At 42.0% G+C, this 16519-nt stretch overlaps 1 protein-coding gene across 1 annotated transcript in view; it reads left to right on the top strand.

The window, feature by feature from the left end:
* Nucleotides 1-16519, top strand: part of RHBDL3 (rhomboid like 3) — a 127975-nt gene that overhangs the window by 41891 nt on the left and 69565 nt on the right. The window lies entirely within an intron of this gene.

Here is a 16519-nt window from a genome sequence, read left to right as displayed (position 1 = left end):
TGCAATCCCTCCTCCATCTTCGTGATCTTTTGCCATATTACTTCCATTCCAATATATTAAATACCTTTGGGATTCATGGTTCAGGAGAATTCACACTCTAATGATTTCTTCAAGTACCTGAATTGTTTCTCACGCTTGGAAAAAGCTAATGTGGTGAAAACTTTCGGAGAAGCTTCTCAATTATCTCCCACTTTATTGCACTTGAGGAGATTAGTGAGGCTTTGAGGTCTTGAGTATGAATTTTTTCTGTGAGTCACCTGGTCTTTTTTTTTTTTTAAAGATGACCTTTGCTGCCTTGAATTGTCGAGAGAAGAAGGTCTAAAAGGATGAGGCTTAGCATTCTCCTCTGCTTTCTTTAGAAGAAATTTGTCTTGTGGCCCAAAGATGCATAGGCAGTCCTCAACACAGGACCACAATTGAGGCCAAGAATTTTAGTTGCTGAGGGAGACAGTTGTTAAATGAGCTTTCCCCACTTTACAAATCTTTCTGGCCACAGTTATGAAGTGAATCATTGTGGTTGTTCAATTAGGAACATGGCTTCCACACTGACTTTGCTTGTCAGAAGGTCGCAAAAGGGGGTGACAGGACCCCGGGATGCTGCAACTGTCAGAAATAGGAGTCTGTTGCATTTGCGTTTGAATTTTGATCATGTGACCACGGGGATGCTGCAGCGGTTATAAATATGAAAAACAGTCATAACTTGTCACTGTTTTCAGTGCCGTTGTCATTTCGAACAGTCACTAAATGTACTGTTGTAAGTCAAGAACTACCTCTGCTGGGAATTTTGCGTCTCTCAGAATCCCCAGTCAAGTGGCTGATGGAAACCATCATTCAAGGAATATGCTAGATTTGGGAAGACTGCCATAGAGATATTCTCCCACCCCAACACACTAGCGACAAGGAAGTGTTGGTTAGAAACTTGTTTATTTATATCCCACCTTTATTATTTTGATAAACAATTCAAGGCAGGGAATATACATAATACTCCTTCCTCCTATTTCCCTCACAACAACGACAAGAACTCTGTGAGGTGAGTTGGGCTGAGAGAGAGGGACTGGCCCAAGGTCACCCAGCCAGCTTTGGTGCCTCAGGCAAGACTAGAACTCTCCATCTCCTGGTATCTAATTGGTGCCTTAATCACTAAACCAAAGTGGTTATAGAAGAAGCCTCCAGAAAACAAACAGTGGACTTTGGCTTGCATTATTTAACAGCACTCAGCCTTTCTTCCCTCTTGAAAAATTACATCAGAGACAGATGTGGAACAGATATATGGTAGTTTCCTTCCTAATCTTATTCTCAGAACAGGTTCTGCAGCTGTTGAATTTCCTCTAATCATCTGGGTATTAATGCTGGGTTTCACACTGTTTTTTAGCCCAGGGCTTCGTAACCAGCCATAATAAGATCAGACAGATACCAGGCAAGAAAAATTGAAAACCAAAGTTGATTTAAATTAAATTATATTATATCAATGCAGTCCATAGGAATACATCTTTGTATCTAATAATTCCCCTATTTCTGTCATATTAAAGATTGCAACCTTTTGAGCAACTTTTGAGGGAACCTGGGAATGCTTTCTGGAGTCCAGTGGAGTCCTCTGGAATAAATTGTCTCCTTAATGGTGGGTTTTCTCTGCTGACAGAGCATGAGGTAATAGATATTGTGATGATAGATATTACCTCTTTTTCTCTTCCTTCTCTCTGGTCCTTCACAGATTTTTGCCCCAGGCAATGAACTACTAGAAATGAGTGCAGGAGAAAAATCAAGAAAAGATATGGAAGTTTTGCATTGTCTGTTGTACCCACCTTAGTATATCTAATATTGTGTCAGGCATGAACAACCAGACCTCACATGTAAAGTTCAACTAGCTACTTTATTGTTCTATGCCTATTTTACAGGAATCTCCCTGGACTGGCAGATTTCACCTGGGAAAGATTAGGCCAGGCTCAAAGGCATAGTGAGGAGGCAAGGGTCAGAACTTGTCCTCTTGTGTTTACCATGTTTCTCATATAATAAGGCCGGGTCTTTTTTTTTTTTTTGAGCCCCGAAAAAATGGCTAGGCCGTCTTTTCGGGGGTGACTTAATTCCCCCCTCTTGCATCTTCGGGTGGGTGGGCAGCGATGGCTTGGATGTTGACCTCGGTGTTGGTGGGGCACTTCATATCGGGGTCAACGCAGGCAGCACCATATCCAGGTGTGCAACAAAAGTACTTCCTAACGGCAAGCCCTCCACACCATTTCCCCCCATTTCGCATGTTTTAATATAGGCCTTAATTTGGGGGAGGGGCTTAATTTCATTTCATGCCTATAAAACATGCTGGGACTTCCTATTGGGGGAGGCCGTATTGTTGGAGAAACAGGGTATTAATGAGTCCAGATTCCCTCTTGGATGGTTGCTCTCCAACACAGTTGCCCCTTGTAGTAAAGCTCAGAGGCCCACTGACTCATCTCTGTCCAACGCCTAGACATTTTCATGTAATCTCCTCCTGATCTCCTCATGTCATCCTCAACCCCTTTGTAATTTGACCCACTTGTTTCAAAAGACCAGCTGCTAATGAGCAGGTGTTATCAAACATGACAGCCTAACCTCATTTCGATAGCTTTTCAAGAGGCTACTCTTGACCCATTAGCCTCACAAAGCCTCATCCTGTGGAGGGAGGTGGAGAGGCAGACAGGCAAGGGCAGAGTGTTTCAGAGGTTAGGGAACTGGCAAGAATATCCATTGTTGTTGTTGTTGTTTTGTCTCACTTGGGGAGCTGGGCTTCCTGTGTAAGGTGATACCTTTCTGTGCAGACTAACAGATGGAAAGCAAGAATAATTATGATCGCTGGGTGTTCTGGTTTACTCTGAGAAGCAACTAATTTTGCACAGCGTTTTGGAACTGCATTGTACTTTCCAGTTAGCAAGGAGCACTTTATTGCTTAGAAGAAGTTTTCTTGCTTCCTATAATTTTCTTTAAAACCTCCCAGCAGCCTGGAGGTGCCCTTTGCTGCTTCAGGCTCATTTTCTGGGTTCCATATTGCAACTCCGGATGACCATCAGCAATGCTTTATGGTTTTGCTGCTACCCTACTTTCAACAGGATTTCTTTTTCCTGGACAGGAAACTCCAACTAGTCTTTTGAAAATGGCAGCAAAGTGCAAACCCTGTCTAAAGCTCCTGTTTCTTTAACTGCCCTCTGGATATTTACGTATAAATAAAACATGTCAAAAAATAAATAACTTGAAAAAGTCCAAAGCTCTGCGTAAGCAGAAACCATCAGGCATATTGGTTAGTTTCTAAATTTTCTTTCTCAAGAATCGTGACTGCCCCGCTGAACTGCAAACAGACTAACTCTGGATGAGAATCTTCTTTTTAAAGTTCCCTTTAAGGTCAAGCATGTGTTTTGCTAACTCTTCAGGTCAGATGTGCAGGTAGACCTAGCTCTGGATGGGATTTTACCCTTGGAAAATTTTCTCTTTAAGGTCAAGATTGTAGTCCTTGCAGCAGGGCAAGGGCTACAGCATGGCTGCCCTGAGGCTGTTCTGATAATGCTGACTGATCTCATCACAAATTTGGTGCTTGATATGTCCCAAAGGTGCTTTTTTCAAGAGGCAAGTGGACTTTCTGGTTTTTCTTTGAAGATGTTTCGCTTCTTATCCAAGAAGCTTCTTCAGCTCGCTTGGATGAGAAGCAAAACATCTTCAAAGAACAACTAGAAAGTCCACTTGCCTCTTGAAAAAAAACCATCTTTGGGACAACCATGACCTGGATAACTGGGTATCTTCATATTGCTTTATAATATGGTTTCTTCTCACACAAGTGGGTCTTCAGAAAGTAACCCCATGACTGGCGTAGCTAAGGTCATTTGCCATCTTCAGATACTAAGCAGTGTTTGGGGAGCAGGCTTTCTGTAGTACAGGTAGTCCTCAACTTATGACCACAATTGAGCTCAACATTTCTGCCATTAAGTGAGACAGTTGTTAAGTGAGTGTTTCCCCTTTTAATGATCTTTCTTGCCATAATTGTTAAGAAGCTCATTGCAGTTAAGTTAGTAACATGGTTGTTAAGTGGATCTGGCTTCCCCATTGACTTTGCTTGTCAGGTTGTAATAGGTTATCACATGACCCCAGGACACTAATCATCATAAATATACACGCCAAGGATCCAAATTTTGATCACATGACCATGGGGTATAAAAAATGGATTTTTGACAGATGCTACCAAGGGTTAGACCCTACAGAGTCTTTTATATGGACAAAAAAAATTCTAAAGGTACAGAAAAGATACTGTTACAGTTACAAATTCAAGATATTATCGTACACAACATTGTATTGTTCTGCACTACAGAGTTTGTTGGTTGCACTCATTTGGCTTTTTTTTAGAGATTGTCACTATAGGATGAGGTTAATGTCTAGTCTAACAAAGAAGAAGACTAGAGATGACATAATAACATCCAGTATTTGAGAGGCTGTCACAGAGAGGAGAGGGCTCAACTTATTCCTCAAAGCACCTGATGGCAAGACAAGAAGTAATGGATGGAAGAGAGATCCTACCTAAGAATTAAGGAGAAATTTCCTGCCAGTGAGAGCAATTAATCTGTGGAACGACTTGCCTCCAGAAGTTGTTCCATCACTGGAGATTTTAAAGAAGAGACCAGGCAGCCATTTTGTTTGGAATGGTACTGGGTCTCCTGCTTGAGCAGGGGGTTGGACTAGATGACTTCCAAGGTCCCTTCCAACTCTGTTATTTTGCAGTCTGTATTCTGCCTTGTAATTCTCCATGGCCAAACCTCACTGTATGTTCATTGAGCCCTGTTTGTTCTGTGGCTGAGATAAACTTTTAACCCTGGTTGGGACCACCTCCTCTGGCGCCTCAGGTTTTCCAGTATCCCATTGGTTGCTTTGGGATATGTTTGCTGAGATACTCCTGGGGTACAAATAACTTTGGGACAAGGTTTGCTTGGAGGCTTCATGAGAACTTGGTGACTAATAGCAGAAAAGATGCTTGGCTCCCAGGGATTATGAAGACGCTCTAAGATGGGAACAGGCTGCTCGTCTCGGCTTAAAAAGTCACGTTTAGTGTTTGCCACTCCTTTGAAAACCATGTTGAGTGATGTGAGATGCCATTCCATTCCCTGCAATTCTACTCTGCGCCATTCTTCTTTTCGCCTGCTTCATTTAGCCTCTCGTCTTTTTATTTTTTTTAGCCTTCCATTCAAGGGGCATCTTTGACTCCCCTCCCCCACTTCCATTCAGCTTTCCCTTTGCAGACCGCTCCTTCTGAGCGTTGCTGCCTTCAGCTCCATTCATCCCCTCCTCTGCTCATTCACATCCCTGCTTTCCTTTACTCCATTCATATCTCACAATCTGTCTGGCCAAGCAAAGAACTTCTCTTCTTCATCGGCTGGTCCTTTTGTCCTTGGCAATCCCCTTAAACTCTGGACATTTGACAAAGCATGTTATTTTACATCCATTATTTCTGAGGCATATGAGTCCCCATTATCTCTTCCCCTTTACTCCTGGAATATCTTAAACCGACTCTCCTAAAAAAATAATTCAACACTATGTTCAAAAATGACAGTGCAGAATGATGGGTTATCCCACCCGCACTGTGCTAGTAATGTGCAATTTGCACCACATATATCCGATATATACATCTTTTTTTCTTTTTTTTATTTTGAGAAATGAGCAATTCCTCAAACAGCAAAGAAGGCTATTCTAACTTTATACTGAAACGAGCTGAAAGAACGTGTAACTTTGGATTATGCTGATTTTTGACATGAATTCCACAGTTTTTCTTCTCTTCTGAATGTGGAAATAGAGTCTCTTTGGTTTCTTTGCAGATAATCTAGGTCTACTACTGGAGATCCACAGTTGGAAAAATGTTTTCCTTCTAGATTCATCTCTCTCTCTCTCTCTCTCTCTCTCTCTCACACACACACACACACACACACACACACACACACACACACACACATGAATTAAAAGTTGGACATGATTGTGATGGATTTCCTAAGATTTTGTAAATTCAGAAAACAGACTTACCCAATTCACCAAAACTATAGGATTTCACTTGCCAGAAGCCTTAGTTTGATTACATTTTAATGGAAAAGATGTTCTAAAGAGACGTAGAAAATCCATTTTGTACTGAAATATCAGTATATGTAGCTCAGGAGATTCTACATTAATTTTCCCGTCCTTTCTGGAGAGGCAATAACTCCATGAAATGCCACAGATACAACCAAGAATCAGGACAGCTTTACTAGAGTTAAATGGACAAGCAAACTTGAACTTGATGCTGCTGCAGCTATTCTGTTCTTTGTTCTAGACTTGTTGTATGCCTATACAACAGAGGCAGGGTACTATGGCCCCTTTATGACTTGTGGATTTGCTGGCTCAGGAATTCTGGGAGTTGAACTCCATAAGTCATAAAAGGGCCATAGTTTCCCACCCCTGTTATACAACACCCTTCCCTCCCCCCCAAATAAAATATTCTACGATCTGGCTTTCAATCATATGACTGGAATAGTCACTTTCAGATTATGCTTTTCAGTTCCAAATCAGCTCAGCTATTCACATCAGCTAGGCTGGAATAAGAGCTACTTTGCGTGGTGCAATTCGGCAGCTCAGGAGCTGTCCAGCATGTTGGTGTGGAGATATAGTAGCAGGGGCACTTAAATGATATCTGGCTGCTTGTGAAAAGGAGGGCACTTCTATCGCTCAGATTTGCCTTGGGTCAAACCAATCTAGAGCTTGTGGAACAGCCAGCGGAAATGCATTTAATCATTTGGGGCTGGCTGCAGATTGTTCCTCAGATAAAGAACTTTAACATGCAGAACGTTCTCCATGGTGAGAGAAAAATGGAAAGAGGTTCAGGTTCATCAATTACATTTTGTGAAGGAACAGAGCTGAATTATGGCCTGTTAAAGTGGCCTTTTGGGGCACTTCTCTTTATCTTCATTCATTCTTCCTCCTGTCAGGTGGAAGGAAGGAAGGAAGGAAGGAAGGAAGGAAGGAAGGAAGGAAGGAAGGAAGGAAGGAGAAAAGAGACAAAAAAAACTTCATCTCTTTGCTGCCATCTAATGACCATCTATATTTCTGCAGCTAAAGTTGTTATTGCTTCTCTGTTGGGAATAGGATAGGTCCTGTCTCTTTGCTCACTAAGGTGATATTGCACATCAGCAAATATACTGAAATTGAACTTTTTAAAAAGCTATTGATAAAAGGCTCCATCTCAAGGCACATTTTTTTTTAACCTGGCAATGGTTCTATGGGCCAAGACTCTGGTCTCCTTGCTTCTTTAGAAGTGGAAATTTCAGGGTTTTTTTGGCTGTGGTACATCTCAGAACTACTTGAATTGGGAAAAGAGATCTGGCTAAGCAGCGTTGTGGCACTGATTTCCCCAGATATCAGGCCTTTGTTTAACAGCCGGGCGTTACTGACCCTATTTGTGAGCCCAGACGTGACTAATGTGCCTTTAATTAAAGCAGAAAAATAATTTTGAGATTATGGATTAAACGAAAAGAAAAAAATCTGTTCCTTTATAAAAGAAAGAGTCCTGAATAATCTTTCTCCATCTTCTTTACAGGAGCATCTATTAATTTCAGTAGATTAAAAAAAAAAACTTTATAGACAGTCTAAGAAGTGAGGTAATCTAATCTCAAGTTGGTTTGTGATTAAGTCCATGAACATATTTACATTTTTGTGTAAAAGCCTGGTAGGGGGAATTGAGGGAATTAAGGGTAATTGTCATTAAAATGCAGAGGAAATCTTGCATGAAATGACAGTTAGTGCTCTATTGTCAGAGAGATTCCCAGCCTTCCATACTCCTGAGGAGTTTGGTTCCATTTTGTTCATTCAAGTATGAAGTTAGAGGCAAGAGTAATGCAACTGAACTTAAAATAGGAAGCCATTATGTTGGCCTGATGATAATGTTTGTCTCTGGTGGTGCTCTAAATAGGACTTAGAACTCAAGGGAGAATTAGGCCTGACTTGACCTACAAATGAAACTGAAGACAATGACAGCTCCCCCATTCATATCTCAATAAAGGCTAGATGTTAGCTGAGGGTTTTTTCCCCCGCTTTCTTTTTCTTCTTCTTTTACTTTGTAGCAAAGGATGCATGTTTCTGTGAAGTCCACACATTTCTAAAAGACAGAAGAAAATCTTTTTAAAGAACGGTTCATCGTTTTGAAATGTCTTTTTTTTATTGTATTTATATTCAAAATAAGATTTGAAGCTATTCAGGAGTGTTTTTCTTGATGTGCAGAAGAGCCCTTACGTGTGTTTTGTGTGTATGGATGTGTAGGTGTCTTTTAAAAGCATGCAATTGTTAAGAATCCTGTTTCTAAGATGAAACAAATGTTTTAAAATGGAATTAAACTTGAATTTTGCAGTTCCACTATCCCAGAAAAGTGTATGTTAAGAAAAAGAATGTATTAGTGGAAACAACATTAAAAAGCACTGTTATTAGATACAGGCAAAAATACACAATGGATTGCATTAGAAGAGGCATGTACATTTTTTAAATAAAAAGAGAAAAGAAAAAAAATAATAGATGGAGAAATGAGAAGAACAATTTCTTAAGAACCTAAGAAAAGTATGCAACTTAAAGAAATGCTTACTTTCCTAAGATGTTTGGTTATTTCCAAACATTAAAAAAATATCCTTAATAACACAAAAGTGAAATAATATAAACAATTAAATCACTTTAAATAATTCAAGGTAAACTGAAGACAGCATTAACAAGCCAGTCAAAATCCTGACTGCTCGCTGTTCAGTTGATAGTAATAAGTCATGGGAAAGCCCACTGGAAAGTAACCTATATCCTCACATTTGTAGGGGTGCACAAAGTTGCTGTACATACAGAGGTCTTCTAAGGCTAGTTCACACAAACATACACATACAGTACTTAAAACACCTTGAAAACATTGCCTCTAAATTATTTTTTCTTCTTCTTCTTCTTCTTCTTCTTCTTCTTCTTCTTCTTCTTCTTCTTCTTCTTCTTCTTCTTCTTCTTCTTCTTCTTCTTCTTCCTTCTCCTCCTTCTCCTTCTTCTTTTTCTTCCTCTCCTTCTTCTTCCTCCTCCCCCTTCTTCTCCTTCTCCTTCTCCCTCTTCTTCTTCTTCCTCCTCCTCCTTCTCCTCCTCCTCCTCCTCCTCCTCCTCCTCCATGTCTAGATTAAACTTGAAATTGCAAGAATGAAGCCACATTCTTGGCTTTGTCATTGGCCAAAATACATGTTTCTGGTAGTAAACGATATATCAGCAGATGAGCTGGACTCTTTGTCTCTCCACATTCACGTAGCGTGTTGGTTAAGAGCATATTGGTTTTACACTTAGGCATTCTAACTCTTAACCTAGTCTGGTTCCTCCAAGCTATATAAAAGAGGTCAGATCCTTCAGCCACATCCTCCTGTAATGTGATTCATTGGCTCAATCATCTTCTTCCTCCACCTTTTAATTCGATTTTGTTCTTGTGTACCCTCAAGAATGTTGGTTCTCACCGTAAAACTTGTTCTGAGTTGCGGCATATGTTCGTTCAGAGGATGTTGAAGGTCATTCTCTTGCTTAAGTCTCTCTGCATCTGCTGCTACTTCTCTTCTGATCTTAGGTGGGGCAATGCCAGGGTGTACTTTCTAAATCAGTATAGGTTTGAGACAACCTGTCATTAAGTTTGAATTGCTTCCTGTTCCCTCTGAATTGGTGAGAGAAGATATGAAAGTTGCAATTCCACATTGGCACATCTAAGCTCTGTCATTTGACATCGTGGCTATTGATTGCTGAATGGCTGTCCAAACTTTTTTTTAAAAAAAATACTTCCACTGATAGCTTTCAGGCAGCAGGCTGATACGCTGTTTAGTGCAAAGATCTTCAAACTTGGCAAGTTTAAGACTTGTGGACTTCAGCTCCCAGAATTCCTGAGGTAACATGATTGGAGGAGGAATTCTGGGAGCTGAAGTCCACAAGTCTTCAAGCTATCAATTTTTAAGACCCCTGGTTTACTTTAGTGGCTCTCACAGTGCACTTTCTTTCAGGTTTAAATCTCTTGCTGTAAAGCTTCCACCCACTGGTTCTCATCTTACCTTCAGGCCTATAGAGAATAATTCCACACCGTCTCCTCTGTGACATCCCTCAAGTGTTGGGAGGCAGCTATTGCGTCTCCCCATAGCCTTCTCTTCTTTAGTCTGAATATATATCAAGTTCCTTTAATCGGTCTTCGTAGGATTTGGCCTCCAAACCTCTTACCATCTGCTTCAGGAGCTGTGAATCCAGGGGGAGCCCCAAGCTGCAGAGTGAGGTGATTTTTGGTGTGATTTTTTAAAAAAAACCCATTGGGAGTGAAAGTTAAAATTATCCAGGAATCAGTAGAGGTCCAAATTAACACTTAACTCAGTTAATTCTAGTTGAGTTGGAGCCTGCTTCTCCCAGTGGTGGGATTCAAATATTTAACTACTGGTTCTGTGGGGTGGCTTGGTGGGCATGACGTGGCTTGGTGGGCATGGCAGGGCCAGGAATTAGTGCAAAATCCCATTCCCTCCCCACCCCACTAACCTGCTTTTCAGCTCCGTTCTCCTGTTCAGGGCAACAAAAGAAGACCCAGCCGATCAGCTGGGACCCAGGAGGCAGAGAAGAGATGGAGACAGGGCCAGTCAGAAGTGCTATTTGCTGGTTCTCCGAACTACTTAAAATTTCCACTATCGGTTCTCCAGAACTGGTCAGAACCCGCTGAACTCCACCTCTGGCTTCTTCCCATCCAGGCCGTGACAGCCTCCATTTCTGGGTTAAGACTTCTCCCACATCCCTTATTAAGTCCGGAATGGAGATATCTGGGTTTTCTTATTGTATAGAAGATTCCTCATTTCAAGCAAGCAGATGACATTTCCCATCAACTTTCATATACATGTTGAAAAAGATCGTGGATGGGACTGATTCTCAGGGCACCATATAATGGAACGCCTAAATATCTGGCTCCTTCCCTCTGCCATCATTGATTGGATCTGTTCTCTGGAACAACAATAGACCCACTGGAAAGAGCCCCAAAGGTGGGGTTTTTCCCCCAAAAGGCAACTGGAGAAGATGCTTCTGAAGAAGCTTCTTCGATGAGAAGCGAAATGTTTCAAAAATATATATATATCCAGACTTGGAGGGTTGAGAATCTCCATAGACAGGTAGTCCTATACTTACAACCACAATTGAGCTGCAAATTTCTGTGGCTAAGTGAGACATTTGTTAAGTGAGTTTTGCCCCCATTTTATGACTTAACTTGCCACAGTCGTTAAGCGAATCCCTGCAGTTGTTAAGTTAGTAGCACGGTGGTTAAGCGAATCTGGCTTTCCCCATTGGCATTGCTTGTCAGAAGGTCACAAAAGTGGATGACGTGACCCAGGGACGCCGCGACCATCATAAATATGAGTCAGTTGCCAAGCGTCTGAATTTTGTTCATGTGACCAGGGGGATGCTGCAACGGTCATAAGTGTGAAAAATGGTCCTAAGTCCCTTTTTTCGCTGCCGTTGTAACTTTGAATGGTCACTAAATGAACCATTGTAAGTCGAGGACTGTCTGTAACTCAGGGTGGCTTATGTACTGAGATGGGAGGGGAAAAGAGGTCGCTGTGTCGTTTTTGTTTCATGATTAGGGGCAAGTGGGAAAATCTTCCTGGTTGGTCATCGTTCATGAGGCAATCAGGAAATGCTAGGCCTTTAGGTGGAGAAGTTCAAAAGGCTCCCTGGAAGAGAGCTTGGGGCAGCCCATATCCATCCTGGCCTGGGGCCAAGAAACCTACCTGGATGTGTTTGTGAAATCACCTGGGCCTGAGCTTGCCTCCAGGGTGTCTTTACATTTTCCAGGCTTCACCAGTGAGATTTATTTTGCAGTAGAATATCTTTCGTTTGCGTGGCAGAACTGATTTGTCCGCTGTCTCCGGTTAAGGATTTCCCCCCCCCTCTCCTTTCTATATCTCGGGGGTTCCGATAAGGCAGCACAAGGCTGTTACGCTGAAAACATGAGCGTAGGAGGCTCTATAAAATCAAATGGGCTGGAATTGAAAACCAGAGATTATAAAAAATAAGAAAGATAAAAGGTAACCTTTTAGAGGCCACGTTTACAACATCTGCTGCCTGCTCGCCATCTTGACTTGTCCCTCGCCTCCAGTTATGGTGAGGCCGAATGGTTTTTAAAAGGAGCAAAGATAATTCATGTGGGGATGGAGCTCACAGCTCCCCAAAGGCACTTAGGTGATACCAATAAAGGAGACTAGCTGTAGCTCGAGGTTGAACTGTGGGGTCCTTGATGCTCTTTGAGCGTGCTTGTTTTCTTGCAGATGTTTCATTACTCAAACTAGGTAACACCCTCAGTGCTAGTCAGCACTATAGGTAATCCTTGAGTTACGACAGTTCACTTAGCTACCATTCAAAATTACAATAGCAATCTCCCACCAAGTACTTATGACACAGTCCCGAGGTTATGAATGTGGCAGCACCATGGCAGTTGTTCACCCTTACAAATGACCATAGAGGCACTGCAACATTCACCCTGCCTGTTCTATCACCACCCCTGCCCAGTGCCTGTGGAGACTTACTAACCTTGCAAAGATCTAGTGAGCTGTGTCCTCTCTAGCCTCTCTGTTTCTGTTGTGGCCTGCCAGCTGCCAACAGAGCTGGCGGCAGACTCAGACAGTGAGGAAGTTGGGGAAGAACGTGGGCCAGTTCTGGAGTCTGGGGAAGGCTCTGATGAGGCCATCCAACAGTTAGCAGGTGCCTTTGGAGTCGGAGAACAGTGGGGCAGAAGAACAGCTGGAGCCTGTTCCCAATCTGCACATGCACAGACCTGCCAGGAGAAGGGAACAGTTAAGCAACAAGGGTCGACTCGGGAGTAAAGGCACAGGTGGAAGGTGAATGGCCCCTCCCATAGGGAATAAAGAGGAGCGAAAGGAGAGTGGTGTTTGCAGGAGACAATTAGTTTGTTTAATTAGTGTGAAGATGTGTTCATGACTCTCAGAGACTCCTTGCCAAGTATTTTCTTGTACAGCATTGCACTTTGGAAGCTATCAGCCTGGCAGTTCTCCAAGCCTGATAAGGTCTGTGGTTGTAAATCACCCTTTGAAAGAATCTTTGCCGGGACTTTGCTAGACGTGAATGATAGGAATTCACATTAGTCTAATAAAAAGGGTTTTGTCGGGACAAGGCGTCTGCTTTGTGATTTTGTGAAGCCTTGTTCAGAACAGTTTCTTTGCCTGTGTCCCTACAGGCTCTGGTCATCTTTGCAAAAAGCTTTTGGTATGAAGAATGGAGGCTGGGGCATGCCTGCCACTTCTGGGGTCCGTTCTTCATGCTCAAAGCCTTGAGGAAAGCCAGCCTAACCCTGCAGGGGTGAGTGACCAAGGACCCCCCACCCCCACCATAGGTGAGAAAGATAGTAAGAGTGGCCTAAGAAACTCTCCAAGTTCTGAAAACCACCTGTACATGGAATGGGAAAACTCGCCGCAGCTAACTCATCCCAACCAATTTGCCGCAGCCAATTCACCACGGCTAACTCACCACAGGACAACTCGCTGCGGGACAAGTCAACAATTCAATGTAATCATTCAAAATAATTAAAAAGTTATATTTTTTTTTAATTTTTGGGACAACTCGCTGCGGGACACGTCAACAATTCAATGTAATCATTCAAAATAATTTAAAAGTTATTTTTTTTTAATTTTTGTCATTCATATTTCATTTCGTGTAACTCTTGTCCTGCAGTGAGTTGGCCGTGGTGAGCTGACTGTGGAGAATTGGCCATGGCGAGTTGGCCGTGATGACAAGGTATTACAAGGAGTTGGGGTCTTTCCTTGTTGCTTGGATGTTCAGAATACGCTGACACGATGCCTTTGGAAATGGTTTCATCTAGGTCTCCTTCTTTCTGGGAAGTGGCCTTCCCCCCGCCTGCCTTCTTCCTTAAGAGGTCTATCAAGTCAGGCCACAAATTCTACTCCTGGCCGGTTTGAGGTACCCTGTTGGAAGCAGCAGAAACAAAACCCATATGCTCCTCTGGCTGAGCCATCTGCCTCAGCTTACTTGGGTAACTGTGTTACTGTAGGTTTCTTTTCTACTTCAAGACTGAAAAGAAGAAAGTGTGTGCGCAGGGGGGGGGGAACACTGCCCAATTTAACCGCTGGCAAGCTGCTCCTTTTGCCTCCTGCCCCCAGTTCCTTGCCTGTTTGCCAAGTCAATCAATCCCAGCCAAAGGTGGGAGCTTTGTTTGCAGTCAGTGCGAGCCAGCTTCTTCAAAAAGGGTTTTTGTTGTTGCTTTTTACCAAGCTGCCTTTTCCACAAACAAAATGTTTCCATGGAAAAATGCCCTCCTGGGCTGAACTTTTCTCATGAATCTCCACCTCTTTTCTTCCGCCTTTCAACTCAAGTGACAAGCTTGATATCGTTATTATTGGCAACCAAAAAGCCGGCAAGCCGAGTTGAGAAGATCAAAGACCAGCCTGCAGACAGATGAGGCCTAGCCAAGATGAAGTTGCATTGGATTTACTGTAAATTGCTCCAAGCTTCTGTGGGGATTTCAGTTTATAAAGGCAAATACCTTTCGTCTGATGCCAGTCTTAGCTTTCTCCTTTTGTGATCACAAAACCATTGATTGTAAAACAGCATATTTTTATCTCTCCATTAATCACTCTTCTGTGTTGCAGAAATAAAACGACAGTACTTACAAGGGTAATATTGTATTATCCGTTTTTGGCACCCAGTGAATCTTAAAGCAATCTTTGTAAAGTAGAAACTGGTTCTGTTTGAAGGATTTTTAACTACAAAAGTGCAACACGTTAAACATGATTTTCATATGAAGTCACCATTTTCGCTTACCTATTCTTTTCTTAGGGTCACTAGCACTTAAAATCACTGAAATTAGAATAATAATATGTTAACATTTGTAATTTCAGTGGGCATAAGGCTGAGTTTCTCAAGCTTTTCAAATATTCCTTAGAGCAGTCCATTTCCAAGAAAAAACATCCTTGAATATCTTACAAGGACAAAACTTCTCTTCCATTTCCAAAAGGTGACAAATAACTGCTGGATGAATTAAGCTCTCAAGAAAGAATCTGTTGCTTCTCCATGTATTTCAAAAGAAGTTCCATTCGTCTTTAAAAACGATTTTTCCCTCAAAGTTTGCTTATGATGTGGCCATGAATGTAATCATGCCTCAGGGATGAGATCCTTTTAAACCTCTTCCAAATGGCTGCAAACGTAGTCTTGTAGTCAGAAGCGTTGAAGTCATGAGACAAACCAGCCTTGAGAATTGGACAATATCCTCTCCCTTTTCAGGTGTCAATCCAGAGAAGAGGCTGGGTTTAAGGAAAGATGCACTCTGTGGTTATTCATTGCTGAAAATGTGGTACAGATAGCCCTTGATTCAGTGGTGGGATTCAATTTCTTTTACTACCGGTTCTGTGGGTGTGGTTTGGTGGGTGTGGCAGGGGAAGGATACTGTAGAATCTCCAGTCAGAGGTGGGATTTGCCGGTTCTCTGAATTACTCAAAATTTCCGCTACTGGTTCTCCAGAACTAATCAGAACCTGCTGAATACCACCCCTGCCTTCATTTACAACCATAATGGAGCCTCCCTTTATGGTTATAAGTCATAACAGTTGTAAAGCAGGCCACCACATGATTGTTCTGCTTTTACTTTTTTTTGTGAGGGTTATTAAGCAAACATGGCAATTGTTAAGCAAACTCTCTGTTTTCTATTTTCTTTTTTTTTTTTTTTGCCAAAAACCTGGAAATAAATGTTGGGGTTTGGCAAAAGTGCCATAAATTGTGACCACATAACCGTGGGATGCTGCTACAAATGGCTGTAAATGAAGGCGGGTTGCTGAGTGGTGAACAAGATACAGTTACGTGACTTTGGCAGGGTGGGTGGGTTGGCAGTTGAAATTTTAGAACCGAGTTATAAGTTCCTTGGGGGGAGGGGCTCATCATACCCATCCTTTATGGGTGCGTTTGCTTATTTTTGCTATTAAAATGTTGCATTTTTAATCAATCTGGATATTTAGAAATTCAAGCAACAACCACCTCCCATCCCATAAAACACTTCTTTTATTACTCATATTAATTCAGGCTGCAATAGTGGCTCCCGGAAAGATATGCATTCATTTCATCAGTTACTGTACCACTTTCACTCTTTTTCCAACCTTCCCGATGCTACATTCTGAGGGGTCCTTGGTGCTTGTTTCATTACCCAAACTAGGCAACATCATCAATGACTAGTGACTACCACTGATGATGCTACCTAGTTTGAGTAATGGCAGATCTGCAAGAAAACAACCAAGTTCAGAAAGCACCAAGGGCCCCTCATTTCAGCCCCGAGCTACAAATATTCTTCTTTATTGCTATTGAATCTGCATTCAAACCATATATTTAAATACAATGAGGCTGTTTGACTTGATTGAATATGTTATGAGAATGCAGCCATTGGGATTTGTGAAACGTATTTTATGACCTAACATGCTCACAATCTCAACTAACTGAGGTTTGTTTAACTATGAATGAATAATTCATGGGTT

The sequence above is a fragment of the Pseudonaja textilis genome, chromosome 2 (genome assembly GCF_049901715.1).
Source record: "Pseudonaja textilis isolate UNSWEBS1 chromosome 2, rPseTex1.2, whole genome shotgun sequence".
NCBI lineage: Eukaryota > Metazoa > Chordata > Lepidosauria > Squamata > Elapidae > Pseudonaja > Pseudonaja textilis.
Note: the sequence above shows the minus strand (reverse complement) of the source record. Positions and strands in the feature narration are given on the sequence as shown.